The sequence below is a fragment of the Mya arenaria genome, chromosome 9 (assembly GCF_026914265.1).
Source record: "Mya arenaria isolate MELC-2E11 chromosome 9, ASM2691426v1".
NCBI lineage: Eukaryota > Metazoa > Mollusca > Bivalvia > Myida > Myidae > Mya > Mya arenaria.
This window is the reverse complement of record NC_069130.1, coordinates 25,963,346-25,979,346: the sequence shown is the minus strand read 5'-3', so window position 1 is coordinate 25,979,346 and position 16,001 is coordinate 25,963,346. Positions and strand designations below refer to the sequence as shown.

At 31.3% G+C, this 16,001-nt stretch overlaps 1 long non-coding RNA gene across 1 annotated transcript; it reads right to left on the bottom strand.

The window, feature by feature from the left end:
* Nucleotides 1-8,989: 8,989 nt before the first annotated feature.
* On the bottom strand, nucleotides 8,990-15,287 carry LOC128245698 (uncharacterized). The gene is made up of 3 exons (XR_008263221.1): nucleotides 15,234-15,287; nucleotides 9,488-9,571; nucleotides 8,990-9,170 (listed from the first exon to the last, which is right to left on the bottom strand). It is a non-coding gene; the product is annotated as an uncharacterized LOC128245698 (long non-coding RNA).
* Nucleotides 15,288-16,001: the final 714 nt, after the last annotated feature.

Sequence of the window (16,001 nt, the reverse complement as noted above, 5' to 3'; positions counted from 1 at the left end):
CATACTGAAACCAATAATGTATTTATCTAGAACAAGTACTATATGAACGCATTATTTTTTAAAACATGAAAGCAAAAAACAAATAGCCGCTTGATTGTTTAACTTCTTCCCATGAACAAAAACACTGTTCAGTCCTATAGCATTCTCCTACACCAGTGTTATTATGCTACGCATAAGATTTAACATTATCAAACCTCTAATGAATGAGATTATCCTAAAGTGAACCTGCATCAGTCCGGCGTCAACAACTTCAAACTTAGTAAAATCTACTACGTTTTGTCTTAAAATTTACTTTTATTGTATACTTGACAATAACTAGGCTACAGTTCGACCATAAATATATTGTTCTTACTGAATGTATATGATAATGAAACTGTAGACTTCCATGTCCATTCTGGTTTCATTACCCGTTTTATAAGTGGAATTGTTATGATATTAAACATGTTGTAATTATGTATGGTAATTCATAATAATGATTATAATGTTAGTTCACAGAACTTAGTTAATTTAAAGGAATCTGATATTCTACTTGTAAAATCTAGTAGTGAGGAAACAATGTTTGGTAATTTATGTGTAATAAATCTTAGTCTGATGGTTTCATGAAACATGGTTATTGTATTGCTGTTTTATATACGAAAATCAAAGCAAAAACACCAATCAACAACACAAACAATAGCCAATCGAAACACCTCGTATGTATATCGCCGGTTAACAATGTCAAAATTCTTTACATTAAAATACTCTGCAAGATTATCGCGTAGTAATTTCGATTTCGTAGTTAAGCCTTAGGATTTTACTCTTAGGAATCTTAAATAAAATAATATGCAATAATAAACTTCATTGGGAATCAATTTGAAATTAGTAATAAATATTACACGTTTAAACACAACAATTAATCAATTAATATTATTATCATTATTTTACAAACTACTTTTACTGATGCACTAGCATACATCCGAAGTTGTTTTCGATGGAAAACACCGTTTGTCAACAATAAATGACAGGATTTCCGTCATAAACAGTCAGTTATAGCGAGAGGGTTGACATAAGGATTGTATGTTCTTGCCTTGACGCTGTATGAAATCGCAGTAGGACACGCGAACAAATTCCATGAAGCGTGCTTGCCTTACTGTACTCATACAGCAAAAATAACACGCAATAACGAATCCGATCAATACTAATTATAATTTATACATTTTAAACAATTTGTCATCAAGGTAAAAGTATATTCTGCAGTTGAGTATTTGTTCTTAAAGAAAGCTAACGGACCACATGCGTTTGTACAAAGGAATAGCTGATAATTGTATCATAAAATACACATTGACGGCATAATACCTTTCTGTTATACAATGTGAACGTCAAAATTTATCAATACAAGGGCCTAGGCGAATGTAAATATTGTGGTTTAATCTGACTCTCGCCATGTCAAACTTGATCCTATTAAGTGATTACTTAGACAAACTTCATGCAGCCATCGGAGAAATGAAACAGAACTAAAATTTGACTAAGGTTGTTCACTTGCAGTTAGTGTGCATGGCGTTTTTTAGTACTTATTTTATCTTCAAAATGATGTAAGGTCCGGATAGAAGTAGAACATTTTAAGTTAAACTTTGTTGATATATCTTTCAGGGGTAGATTTGAGCTAGGTCACTCATGAGACAATAGGTCACTTATATTCTGATACTGCAATTTATGGTAGAAATACGATTATATTTCTTATCGTCTTGTTTATTTCAGACATATTCTAACCCGAAAGGGGAATGGAATAAAGGACTGCACAAGCACTCCACATGAACTTTAAAGACTTAACCTGCTTTTCAATTTGATACTGGCTCCAATGTAGGCTTATATGTTCATATCGTTTTCAAAAATGAATGTTTGAGTTGTGAGATTGACACAGGTTTAACCTCCAGTGAAAATTTAGTTATGCAAAAAAAAATTCCTAGTTTAGGGACTAATTGAGGTTCAACAGGCTCTTTCAGCAATGGAACTTGTTGAGGCTTAATTGGCTCTTTCAGCATTGGAACTTATTGAGGTTAAACATGCTCTTTCATCATTGAAACTTATTGAGGTTAAACAGGCTGTTTCAGATATGGAACTTATTGAGGATAAACAATCTCTGTTAGCATTTGAACTCAAGGTTAAACATTCTCTTTCTTTATTGAAACTTATTGAGGTTAAAAACTATCTTTCCTTATTGGAACTTATTGAGGTTAAACAGGCTTTTTCAGCATTGGAACCTGTTGAGGTTTAACAGGCTCTTTTAGAATTGGAGCTTATTAAGGTTAAACAGGCTTTTTAGCAATGACACTTATTGAGGTTAAACAATATCTGTTAACCTTTGAATTTATTTAGGTTAAACATGCTCTTTCTTCATTGGAACGTATTGAGGTTTAACAGGCTCTTTTAGCATTTGAACTTATTAAGGTTCAAGAAGCTCTTTTAGCATTGGAGCTTATTAAGGTTAAACAAGCTTTTTAGCAATGTAACTTATTGAGGTTGAACAATCTCTGTTAACCTTTGAATGTATTGAGGTTAAACATGCTCTTTCTTCATTGGAACGTATTGAGATTTAACAGGCTCTTTTAGCATTGGAACTTATTGAGGTTCAACAAGCTCTTTTAGCATTGAAACTTATTGAGGTTAAACGGGCTCTTTTAGCATTGTAACTTATTGAGGTTAAACAGGCTCTTTTAGGATTGGACTTTATTGAGGTTTAATATGCTCTTTAGCATTGGAACTTATTGAGGTTCATCAAGCTCCTTTAGCATTGGAACTTATTGAGGTTCAACAGGATTTTCCAGTATTGGGACATATTTAGGTACTACAGGGTCTCCCATCATTGGAGCTTACTTTAATCCAAAGTCTGGTTATACTTACTCTTGAAAACGTTATTGTTTATTGTTTCTTTTTTTCTTTTTTACATGTATATCAAGCAAGGTAGACGATAAGTTCACTGGTATGTACCTCGTTGTAATGTTCAAAAATGCACTACATTATATTCACAATAATTAGTACGTTTATGATGTTACTTTTATCTAATTATATACCCATTAATTGGCATAATTGTCATTGCAGTCTTTCGAAATAATGCAGTGATCAAACGGTGATATAATAATAAAAAATAAAAACATGTGCGAGAATGTATGAATATAATAAACAAACCTTTTACTGCTTGATATTGTTTTTGATATTGTAGGAAGTTCCTGAAACACTTATGATTATCTGTGTTATCCAATGTTTATGTCTCAACGGGTGTTATAAGAAGGAATGCTTGAATTGATGCTCTTATATAAATAAGAATTAAAAGCTTATTGTACCCATCATGTTGTAATTTTTGCAAAACCATGCTTAGAAATTGTCAAAGTAAATGCACCTAGAAACGCTCGGGTCATTAACCCTATTGTTCATTACAATGTCAATACTCCAGATGCGACCTACAATGCCATTAAATTCATTAATCCCATTGAAACTAACTGCTCAATTAATGATATTGTAACTGACAATGCCATTAAACCTTTTGTTACTTAAACTGACATTAACTCTATACTTAATTACAATGTCATTAACACTTTTGAAAATAATAGCGGTATCAACCCTATTGCAACAAATTAATTAATGTCGTTAGTCTAATTGCAACCAACAATGTCATTAGTTATTGTAACTTACAAAGGCATAATATTTATATAAAAACTACAGAAACAAGCTCAATAGCCAAATGTTTAAACATAAACCCCGTTCAATGGCACAGGGTATAAGCCTTATTGCCGTAGCAGAATAATCTGTTTGTATAATTTTGCACTTTGCTTTTAGTCTTTATGTCTTTTGAACGCTTTGTTCAGTCCTTCTTGTAAAATTTAGTCTCACCTGAGCACAAAGTGGTCAGGGTGATTGTCCTTCGTCCATCGTCGTCCGTCCGTCGGTGTTTGAAGCAACATTTTCCTTCAAGAAACTTCTCCCCCTTAACCGCTGGGACAATTATAACCAAAATGTACAGATATGTTTCCAGGGTCAACAAAAGTGGTTTCAAGCAGAACTCTGGGTGCCACTGCTATCGAAAGCAAAACAATTGAAATCTTCTTCTCAGAAACCGCTGGCTCAATTTCCAAATAAGCTCACAGAAATATTCCTTAGGTCACCCTGTATACAATTCCTTCAGCCAATGTTGATTTAAAAAAAACCTAGCTACCAAGGGCATGACTAATTTCCTTCATATGTCTAAATATGAAATTATTTTTATTCAGAAACCTTAAGCACGATATTAAAACACAGAAATGTTCATAAGGTGACCCTCTATCAATTCGTTCACCCCCTGTTGATTCATAAAAGACATGTTTGCCAGAGTTGAGGCTAGTTACCACCATATCTCTGCAATGAATCGTTTGAAAATCTTCTATTCAGAAACCATTACCCGATTTCAAAATAGTTTCACAAAAATGTTCCTATGTGACCATATATCAAATTCATTCACCCCTTTGTGATTCATAAAAAACATGCACTCCAGAAGCGTTTTTGTATTCATTTTTGTATATGTCCATATAAATTATTATTATTATTGTTTTACAATAATTAAAGATATCAGCTTCAAACTGTATGTCACAATTTACAATAACAATGTGCTCTTGTCTGACAAGTTATATAACTCAAACTTAAAAGAACTGAAAGAATTATAGACCATTGTAATATTCAAAAAGAATATATATGTTTCATGATTTTATAAGCCCGTATAAACTAAGTTGTGTTGTTTTTCTTTTCATTTCGTTATGTTTTTGTAATCTGTTGTGGCCTTCAAACTCAAACACAGCGGTGTCAACATTATTCACTTTTTCATTTTCTCATTAAAACTATTTAATATTTTTTACTGAATGTTTGTGTGACATTTTAATTTATCAAATGAACACACCAACTTCGTTTATAAACTTCGCTTATAAAATACACATTATACTTGCTGTGAAGCTGATGGTTCCCATAACCGTCACATAAACATAAACGCATACACGAATCAAAGACTAACTGTAATTTCGCCGAGCTAACCGCAAGCACGAAGTTTAATTAAAAAAAATATAAACATAATATATTTTCTAGAACATTCACCTACCCATGCTCAATGTGAAGTGCTCCATCTGTTATTGGTATTTTCAAGAGACTTGAAGCATTGAAATTAATTTTCTAGATATGTTTTCATAAGATTTTGATTGTTTTATGATATGTTTTTGTGATATATAGACTTATCAAAACAGTATTAACTTTTGTTTCAGCGAACTTTGGACATACACTACACATGGGCTTATATTTTAAGTAAGGATACAGCTAGGTTAAAGTTTAGGTAATAATACAATGACCTTACCAAAGATAAATCCATAGGGAGTTATTATTCCATTGGTTTCCTTTGGTAAGCTGTAATATAAAACAGTTTTGTGACAGGTATAGATGTTGTCTGTTCCGTCTTTACCACAAACCGAATATGGTGATTCCAAAGTATCTTGCTTTCATATGGACATCGAACGAAGCAAATACACATGGTATAAATTTCACAAATGTTGAAAATAGCTTCCTAGACTTCAATTTTCTCCCTAAATTATAAAACTTCAAAAATTGTCTCAAAGGTTGGCATCACAGAAAACTTACTCTTCTTGGCAAAGTGACAGTAATAAAAACATTTGCACTGCCAAAAAATTATATATCCATTAACTGTTCTACAAAACCCGCAAAAACATATTCTTGACGATAACAACGAAGAAATATTTAACTTTATATGGGATCACAAACCTGATAAAATAAAACGAAATCTACTAATACAAGATTACGAAAATGGGGGTTTGAAAGTACCGGACATATATAAACAATTAAAGCGTCATGGGTAAAGAGATAACACTCTATGGAAATTAATCTTCACATCTTACTATAGATACACCAATGATGTTACCCTGAGAAATTTTCAATACAAATTTATAAACAGAATTATACCTACTAACAAATTCTTATTAACAAACCGCAAAATGAAAAGGGAAAACGCAACTTTCCCTTTTCAGCATGGTAACATTTTTATTCAACAGAAACCCTTTGTAATGTTCTCAAAGCATTTCTGTAGGATTAGAAATATTTTTGGGAATATTACCAAACACTTCATAGTATGGCATTGAAGAGTTATAGTGTGGTTTTCAACATTTCTGGTAATATTCCCAAAAGTATCCATAGTATGCCAGGTTTTCTGGGAATATTACCAATTTGATCTTGAAAATTTGGTAACATTACCAAAACATTTTGAAAATATTTCCAAACACTTTGTAGTATAGTATTGAAAGTTGTGGTGGGGGTTTCAACATTTGTGGGAATATTCCCAAAATAATCGATACCACGCCGAGAGATTTTCTAAAATATTCTTCAACTATGAAAAGTCACAATTATTTGGTAATATTCTCAAAAAAATGATGAACATTTTCTGCTAGGATTCTGAATTTAATGTCCAGGTTTTCTGGGAATATTACCAATTTGATCTTGAAAATTTGGTAACATTACCAAAACATTTTGAAAATAATTCCTAACACTTTGTAGTATAGTATTGAAAGTTGTGGTGGGGGTTTCAACATTTGTGGGAACATTCCCAAAATAATCGATACTATGCCGAGAGATTTTCTAAAATATTCTTCAACTATGAAAAGTCACAAATATTTGGTAATATTCCCCCCCCCCCCCAAAAAAAAAGATAAACATTTTCTGCTAGGATTCTGAATTTAATGTCCAGGTTTTCTGGGAATATTACCAATTTGATCTTGAAAATTTGGTAACATTACCAAAACATTTTGAAAATATTTCCAAACACTTTGTAGTATAGTATTGAAAGTTGTGGTGTGGGTTTCAACTTTTGTGGGAACATTCCCAAAAAATCCATACTATGCCGAGAGATTTTCTAAAATATTTTCAGCTATGAAAAGTCACAAATATTTGGTAATATTCCCAAAATAAGTGATGAACATTTTCTGCTAGGATTCTGAACATAATGTTCAGGTTTTCTGGGAATATTACCAATTTGATCTTGAAAACTTGGTAACATTACCAAAACATTTTGAAAATATTTTCAAACACTTTGTAATATAGTATTGAAGAGTTATGGTGTATTTTTAACATTTCTGGTAATATTACCAAAAGTATCCATAGTATGTTGAGAGGTTTTATAAAAGTTAATAAAAACTAGGGGGTATTTTTCTGAATTATGAACATTTTCGGCTAACATTCTAAAATTCGTCTTGGAAATAACGTCCAGGTTTTCTGGGAATATTACCAAAGTTAATCTTGAAATTTCTGGTAACATTACCAAAACCTTTCTGGAATATTACCAAACATTTCATAGTATAGTATTTAAAGTTGTAGTGGGCGTTTTAACATTTTTGGGAACATTCCCAAAACTATCGATATTATGCCCAGAGATTTTAAAAATATTCTTCAACTATGAAAAGTCATAAATATTTGGTAATATTCCCAAAATAAATGATGAACATTTTCTTCCAGGATTCTGAATAAAATGTCCAGGTTTTCTGGGAATATTACCAATTTGATCGTGGTATTTGGTAACATTACCAAAATTATTTAAGAATATTACCAGATGAACTGAAACAAACTAATTTAACAAAAAGCCTTTGAAAACTCCACAAATAGTTTTTGTAGGACCAAATAGTTCATAGTAAAGTATTGAAAACTGGGGTTTTCAACATTTTTGAGAACATTCCCAAAATAATCCATATTATGCCGAGAGATTTTCAATATCATTCTTAAACTAGGAATAGTCACAAATATTTGGTAATATTCCCAAAATGAATTACGAACATTTTCCGTTATCGTTCTCAAATTCATCCTGAATACAATTATATTATCTTGAAATATTTGGTAACATTACCAAAACTTTTTTGGGCATATCAAAAGATGAATTGACATAAAATAATCCAAAAGAAAAAGCTCCACGTGGGCTGCTGTAGGACATGAATTATTCTGGGAATATTACCAAAATCTTCATTGCATAGTATTAAAATTAACAGCAGGTTTTTCAGCATGTTTGTTATATTCCCAGAATAATCTATAGTATGACTAAAATTGTTCTAAACATTTCTAAAACATGCAATATTCGCAAATGTTTGATAATATTTCCAATAAAAATATAAACATTTTATAATAAGAGGTGTTTGTCAAACATTAATCCCCACCACCCCCTGAGCGCCATGTTGTCAGGATTATTTGAACAATCGAAGTATGCATGAACTTAAATGACAGCTGATTGGTCATGGCCATTGGATGACTTTAAGGCAGTTTAAAGATTATGACCATTCAAAGTGTGAGGATAGTAGACAAAGTGTTCAATCGTGTTCAGATGATAACAGATATTTGCAGATAAAATGTGTCCTCTTAGAAGGGAATAAGTAAATACGACAACATTTTATTGGCGAATATGAGATATGACCATGACGTTTGACTCTAATAAGTGTTGATTGATAGAACGACATAGATTACATATTCCTGGTTGTTTAAACCTACTAGAATGTTATTTCAGTATTACAGGTATGTCTCTTGCAATTTTACAATTTGACAATAATTATTTTAAATACAAGTGTGGAATTTCGCATATTATGATTTAAAAAAAACCAGAAAAGAACAGAACAGACGTTTATAAGTCATATACATCAGAACATTTTCTAAACACATACACTTAGGTTTTTGATATCAAATGCTTGTACATGGTTAGTGCTATGGTGAAAGACACAAATATGTTGACGTAAAGGCAGCAGTATCAGAAGATGAACTAAATTGATAATAATAATAATAATTATTAGGAATAACATTACGAATACATACTGATTCTTTAACATAATCGCAGAGCTTAACCAGCTCACATTTATTGACAGAGTTAAATATATTTCTGGGAATATTACCAACTAAATCTTGAAAGGTTTGGTAACATAACCAAAACAATTCGGGGATTCTTCAAACTTTTCCAACATCCAGTCAACTCTATAGTTGAAATCCTTCGTCTATACTTTTTCTCTAGCCCTGATGATCTGGCTCTGGGATACATTGCTATGAAAACTTCATCTCCTACATGGCTGTAGACGTTGCACTTCCCCTGTTTTCTTAAGCTTTAATAACCTCCGAACTGGTCTGCCTTTTCCTGTTTTACTTGTCTGAAAAATAATTATAATTGATTAAACATTATCTATGAACTTTTTTTACAAGCAATTAAAATTTAACACGGTGCATAAATATGAACTGGTCTGCCTTTTCCTGTTTTACTTGTCTTAAAAATAATTATATTTGATAACATATCTATGAACTGTTTTTTTAAGCAATTAAAATTTAACACGGTGCATAAATATGATCTATTTGTTTATTGTTCTTTATTATTTAAAAAAAATACATGACTTTATAGGGTAACTTAATTGTAAAAAGTACAGTCTTCTGCAGCAAATTTTCCCATTTTTGCAGGCAGTTGAATACATACATGTATGGGTTTCTTTGGTGTTGATGTATGAAGTGGCTGTGTGGGTTCCTCTGGACTAACAACAGCCAATGGTTCATCGGACTCCTGAATTAAACCGTCATGTTAGTATTGTATCATGACTTTTTTCCAGTTTTACTTCTTTATGTGCAAAATTAAATATAATGTCAAGAGTTTGTGCCTTCCAAACTTATCATTCTAATAAAGGTTACACAGGGTCACTGCTTATCAACATTTCTGTGATAATGATCTGAAGCAACATATAAGCCACAGTCTTATAAATACTCCTGACTGCCCAGCTGGTATTCAATTCCAATGCACATGTTTCAAACGAGCTGTACATCTTATTTTTAACTTTTTTTGTCGTTCATTAAATTTCATTTGATTCAGTTAACTTGAACTTTTAAGTTGAAGAATTTTGTTGTATACCATTATACTTACATAAACAGTTTAGAATGATCTCTTTTTGTGGGATATTATATATTTTTAATAATAAGAGCTATCACTAAATGTCATGAATATCCCCACACGCCCAAGTCAACTCATTTTAAATACGACCTCGTATGACAAAATTGAAGACCGAACACAAGCTATCGCCAGTTAGGCTGATAAAGAAATGATACGAAAAAAATGACTTAGAGGTCCCTTTATCAATTTCAAGAACTGTAATGAAAACATTGTGATTTCAGTTTTAACTTTTAATTTATCAATTAGTGTAGGCCACTTCTCTATGTATGCAAATATTTACCCCATTCTCAAGATCATTTTGATACATGCAATAACTCACCACAAGCTTAACACTGCAGTATCAGTCAAAACAAAGATCATCTGGGAATACACACATTCAACAGCCCAGCAGGATGGCCCACAAAGTGGTAATTAATTGACTGGTACAATTTCATGGTGATTTCATGGACTGATTAGCCTTTTTCTCAAAATGAGGAGTAAATGGGAGGCAATTTCTCTGAATTGTAGAGCGCAATGGACTTAGTTTAATGGCACAAGCTAATTTTTATTTTTCGCCAACTACCTTAGGATAACGGCAATCTACATGCCAATGGTACTTACTAAAATATTAAAATTCTAACCCTTGTAGAAAAGTAGTTTTCAGTTTAACCGCACAAAGGCATATATTTATAAACATATTGACCACTTTACACGAGGTTATGAACACTTGCAGTCCTATAGTTAATGCCGCTACTGAGCATCAAGCTGATGCTCGGGCTTATCAGTGGAACTAATCTAACATAACTGTAAACTGACCACTTGACCCTTTCCCTGCTGTTTGCCTGACTAATTTGAGAGTAATAGCTATTCTTGTCTTGAGATTTGGGCCATTTTATGTTAGGAGGTTTTTCTTGGTATTTCAACTTTCGCTATCTTGATTATTAAAATAGTATTATTATCGAATGCTTTTGTATAAATTTTGTATATCATAGTTATTATTATTATTATTATTATTATTATTATTATTATTATTATTATTATATACGGTAGTCCAAAATCCACTATACTGACGCCCATCAAGTATCATTGTGCAATGTTTAAATGACGTCATAAAACAAGTTTGTCATGAATGTAACATTTATTACGAAATCATGTATCTTTTAAGTGATTTAAACCATTGATATATATATATATTAATAACATGTTGATCCGGAATGTCTTATTCAACTGTTGTTGATGTTTTAAGATATTGATTTCAGTCAGTAAGCGCCTCGTGCGTCTTTAGTCGAATTCCATCTCCCTAATCAAAACGCACTAATAATAAGTTATTACCCTATTATAAGATGCTTTAATATACATATATTTTCTTTTTCGCAAAGAGAAAATAATATGGAGAAAATATATATTTCTGGAAAAATGCTCTACATACATTGTATTACAGAAACATGTAATAAAAGTTCAGTGACTGCTGTGGTTAAAAATTTACATCAACTGTGCATGTAGGAGTGCAAACGATCAGAAAAAGTTGGATAATTTTAAATATTATATTAAAATAAAATGAGTCATATAACGTTCAAATATAGTGGTATGATATCAAAAGTCCGGACATAGAGGTTTAAGATACAATATTGCTTTGTTGTGATCATTTCTCATATGATGATATTATACTGCTTTGAAACAAGTATTATATATATATTGAAATAAGGTAGCAATGTTTTATGATAATTCCGAAAGCAAAGACAAAATAGTTAATGAGATATATATATATATATATATATATATATATATATATAATATGGAAAGCTTCCATGCAGTGTGTATAATGTTTAATCACTCTTCTAATGAAGAATGTTCTCACACAACAATGCAAATTAAGAAGAGAAATCTTACAAAGAAAACAAACGTTGATTTAACTGTGTCAGTAAAGAAGATTTTAATCGCTGTTTCAAAAGCTATATTTTAGGAAATGAATTTTCTAGAAAATTACATAAACGAAGATACACAAACATAAAGAGGGCTTATATAATTCACATGAAAAGTGGGCAATGATGTTTTTTTGAAGTGCATTTTAGCAAAGACCACTATGTCAATGTATCAATAGAAACCTATGAAAGTTCAGTTTCAACATCAAGGTAATTTAGTGCTCAGATTAAAAAAAATAAGTTGTAAGCTGTGTTATAAGTAATAAGAATATCTAAGTACATCAATATATGACCTTATTTTTTGGCAAATGGTTAAAATATTACATTTCTTTTAATATTACATCTTATGCCCCCATAAAATGGGGGGGGGGACATATAGATTTGCCCTTGGTCGTCCGTCTGTCTGTGATTCCGTCAGTAGGTAATATGCCAACTTGTGTCACTTAAAACTCGATTATATTACCTAAAGTCCAGAAACCTCGGGCGTTATTTAGGTAAGGACGTTTTGCATCTCGGGTTTCGTTTCCCACTGCACTTAGTAAAACCAGAGTTATTATAATTTAATCAAAAAAGTATTTCACAGGAAAACATACGAACCTCAATCCAAGTGATGACTTCAGAGTTTACAAACTTTAGACTTTATAATTATGAGACTGTTAGCAATTGGATAATGTTGCTATGATTTAATACGGTTGAATTACGCGTAATCATCCTAAAGTGAAAAAATAGCAATGCATCAAGTTTGCAGTATTCTTTTCTTGTTCCAAAAATGCAGCAAAAGAAAGTATTAATTTTCATTTGTTGTGAAAATTGCGAAAAACATATTCTTTAGATATAACCATAAATAACAAACTTCATTATAACTACATTATTGACACTGTTAGATATAACACTGTTAGTCATAAATTATATTTTATAAAACCTAAATATCCATTTCATTCAATTGTACATTTCATTGGGTTTAATAGGGTTGATATTGATACTTTTGTAGTAAGTAGACAGCTAACGTTATCTTAATGAAAAGTATAAATAAAAATCCCATGTATAAAGTTATTCCGTTCGAAATTAAATCAAACGATAAGACTGAATATATTTTTTTTTATTTACTTCAATGTTTCATTTCTTTGCTATGGAATCAATGTTTATGTTTTTTTCATTTTCATAAATAGTTTAAAACTAAAGTAAATGATATAAATTGCTTTTCTATAGTCATCGTGAATTTTAGTGCAGAAATCGTACTGAAGATGTTCTCTGATAAATATCCTTCTGACCCCAAAACTGACCAGGGAAGAGTGGTTAATGGGCCCCTGCTGACAGAAATTGGTTATCTCAATTACATGCATAATAAACACCTGGCTGTGAAGTGAGGCTTCGAAAATGGACCAAAATCCAGAAACCTGGCATAAACTGTAGGACTGCTTGATATGGGCACATTGAAAATGATCCATGAAATAATCAAAACAATAACTGGTAACATGAATCGTATCTTGTTAACCAGTTAGAATGTACTTACTTAATGGAATTCATAAACACTTACTAGATAACCAGTTGAAGCTAAAGGCCAAAATGCATTTATAAATATGTGGTAACACGAATGTTATCTGCCGGTAATTATGTTTCTAATTAAGTGGAATTCGCTAACCATAACTAGATAACCTGTTTATGCAGCTAAAAGGGAAAAAGGTGGCAGTTCCGAGCACTTTGAAGCCATTTTTTAGTATTGTTATATTTATCTTACAGAGAACAATTTCTATTAACTAGATAGCTTGATAATTATCGCATAATTAAGTGGTTAACACGAACAACTCGCAGACGTTAACAGATTATCTGACAGCAGTTATGTTCCACCGTATGTATCAGACACATGAGGCCGATAACCTATGTTAATCATTTTGTTATTGTATAACTTGTAAAAGTCAATCTCTGGAATGCTTTGATTGTGCAAACATTAGCTCCTACATCCTTTAAAGAGTCACATCAGTTATAAAAAATGTATAACTAAATAAATAGTAACAACATGATGGTTTCATAAATGTGCATATATACATAATTATTGAAAAAAGTATACCTTTATACGTTTAGTAAATGCATGCAAATAACATTTAATGAATGTAAATGTAATACACGTTGTGAATTGAAGAATCATATTTAATTACATTTTAAAAAATATTGCATACTGAGAGGGCAATAGGAAAACATATCAACAGCATAACATAAATAACTGCACCTTGTAACGTGGGAGAATACTCCTTTCAAGAATGCAATACTTGTTTAATAAATACGACCTAAATATTTCTGAATCATGTGTTTTTGAATTTCACTTCAAAAGCTTCATGATACTAAGTATTTCTTTTTTCTATTTTACATCGATTGAACTGAAAATGTCCATCGATTATATCAATTATCCCTCTCAATGACTGAGTCTCGGGTCATAAACAAGTAAGCCAACCGCCTTTATTATGGAACCGTATAAAACAAAGTCGTATTTTCCTACCGGGATTCAAACCAACGACCTTAATAGTCTGGCACCGAATTAGCCGGGTAATGCAGGAGAAACAGGAACAAATCGTTCAAAGTTCTGATTATCAAACACTCAGCCATTTCTTAATTTCAAGTATGCCTCTGAATCACGGTATTGGGTGAATAATAAAAACTCTATAGAGCATTAATGAACAAAAGATCACAATAATATAATGCGCATTCCATTAACATGAATTCCATGCGCATATAATAAAATAGCGCCTTTGCGCCGATACTAATGTATATGATTAACCGAAGAAAATGGCATGCGTAAAGTAAATACAAATTGCAAAACATACTCCTGCGCTGGAAATATGAAAAGCTAAAATGTGCTTAACTTTATACTGAAATAGTTCTTTTGTTATTTTTGAAACTTTGATTTACTTAAATAAATAAAAATGACGAGTCTGAGAACGTCAGTGTAACTGATTTGTTTATTGTGTTTATTAAAGTTTAAAAGCAATGACCCTTAAACAACAATCATACTGCAGACACTTAAAACCAAAAGTGAAAGTAAATTGCGCAGTAAACAATTAAATATTTTAAAGTTGAAATAATGCCATTATAGCTAAAATACACCCGTTCCGTTCTATTGCATACAAATAAAAGTTTGTAAAAGTCTGTATGACCTTTCGATTTCTACAGATAACAACAGGTAATGAATACTCCGAAACAATACAACTTTTGGCATCCATCTGATAAAGAAATCAGAAGAGGTAGGCAGACATTGAGTTGTGAATAAAATGTAAAGAAAATGGTTGATCTAAATACACACATTAATAGTCTAAATCACTCAAACAAACTATAAACGTCACTGGCAGTATGCATTTATTAAATAACAAAAAAAAATAACAGTTTACCTTTAGGCTGAAGATAAATTCATCATCAAACTCAAAGATATGCTTTGACAAATCCTGAAAGGTCAAATATTATAATAATTATAATAGTCTTAAAAAACAATTAACTGTGTTAAGCATACATCATACATATTCATGTACTTAATACAGTTTGATCAAATATCGTTATATTAGTAAATGGAATTACGTAGCATTATAAAATATAATGTTAATCTAAATTGAGCATTAAGATAAATTCCATGCTGGTGTATTCAATACAAACATTGCTTTTAATCTGCCTTTACGACATAAAGGTTAACTGCTTTACATAAGTAGAGTTATTTATATAAGAATATTTGAGTAAAACATGTAAAGTACCTGAGGATTTAAAGAGGTTTCCATTTCCTCAAGGGATATTCCTAATGTGTTGGTTTCTTCATCAATGACATCTTCCAAAGAAATGTTTTCTAAAGATATTCCGAGATAATCCATTATTGATTTCAGCTAAATATTGTGGGAATTTGTTTCAATTAACTGATAAAGTTCAACAAAAATTTAAGCAGACTATCAAAGTTGTGTATCCTAAACAGTTCAGTCAAAATCACTTTATTTCACATTTTAATAGTCATATTGTTAAATCACATTCTGGATTGTTGCTTATTGGTTAATTATATCCCTCCGCAAATTTCTTAATTTCTAGACATTTTCCTTCAATCTTGAAGCTTCGTTTTATGACCTGCTGATGAGCAGTTATAGGCACTTGAACAACTGTTGCGGATTTCAAGACAAATA